This window comes from Colletotrichum orchidophilum (assembly GCF_001831195.1).
Source record: "Colletotrichum orchidophilum strain IMI 309357 chromosome Unknown Scaffold_13.1, whole genome shotgun sequence".
Classification (NCBI taxonomy): domain Eukaryota; kingdom Fungi; phylum Ascomycota; class Sordariomycetes; order Glomerellales; family Glomerellaceae; genus Colletotrichum; species Colletotrichum orchidophilum.
The window spans coordinates 42,741-44,038 of NW_019172969.1; positions in this window are offsets into that span (position 1 = coordinate 42,741).

A 1,298-nucleotide genomic window follows, 5' to 3' on the forward strand; every position below is an offset into this window, starting at 1 on the left:
TAAAAGGACGTATTAATATATAAGATCTTAAAGTTAAAGTTAATATTAATAATTAAAAATAAATATAGTATTAAAATGTATAATTAAAATTAGTTTTATATTAACGAGCTTATTAAAATATTTAATAAAATTGACTTTTATTACGATCGCGGGGTTATTTTTATATTAAATAAAAATAAAATACGTATTAACTTTTTAAATAAATAATAAAATTAAAAATAACCGGTCTAAAAGTTTTTATTAAATATCGTTAATAAGGCGTTTACCGATATTAAGTTTAAAAAACGATATGCCTTAAGTAAAACTAAGTAAATAATAAAGCTTATAATTATTATATACTTTTTTTTTATTATTTAAAAATAAAATACGAATAAAAATAAAACTAAAAAGCGTATCGTAATTAATATAAAGCCGGTTAATAAATAAATAATACTCGATATTTACCCCCTACCGGACTAAAACGATATTATAAAATTACTATATAAAAAAAAATAATATTTATATTTAATATATTAAAGTTTTTTCATTAATTAAATGTATATTTAAAACACCGCGATCGTATAATTATAATTAACTTTTATAAATTAAAATATTTTAATATAATATTAATAAGATTTAAAAACGTTTTAATATATATTTAATAATTTATAAACTAATTATTTTTTAAATACCGGTATTTTATATAAATATATATCGACGATATTATAATTTTTAATAATAATAAAATAAAATATTTTAAATATTTTAAAACCGTTATCGATATTTTTAATAAAAACCGTATTTATATTAATATAATTAAGTTTTTTATTAAACTTTTTAAAATAGTATTTTTTAAATATAATATAAATAATAATAGGATTTATAAAACGGATAACTATATATAATTATTTAAAAAGCTAATTTTTTTATATACGTTTAAGGATTTCAAAATATATTTTAATATAATAAAATAGTTATATATTAAAATCCTTTAATATAATATAATATTATATTTTTTAAATAAACGGGAAATATATTTAAATATTAGTTTTTATATATAAAGTTAGTTAAAAAAAAAGTAAATTGATATTTATTATATAAAGATTATTATAAAAAAGATTATTATAAAAAAGATTTTTAAATTTATATTAAAAAGAATTAAAACGTAGAACTTTTTATAATATTTTTTTTATATTTAAATAAAAAAGACTTATTATAATTTAAAAAAATTATTATTTTTTAAAATTAACGCGTATTTTTTAAAGTTTAGTTTAATAATATTTTAGTTAAATATCGATTAAAATAAAAAAAAGATCTTT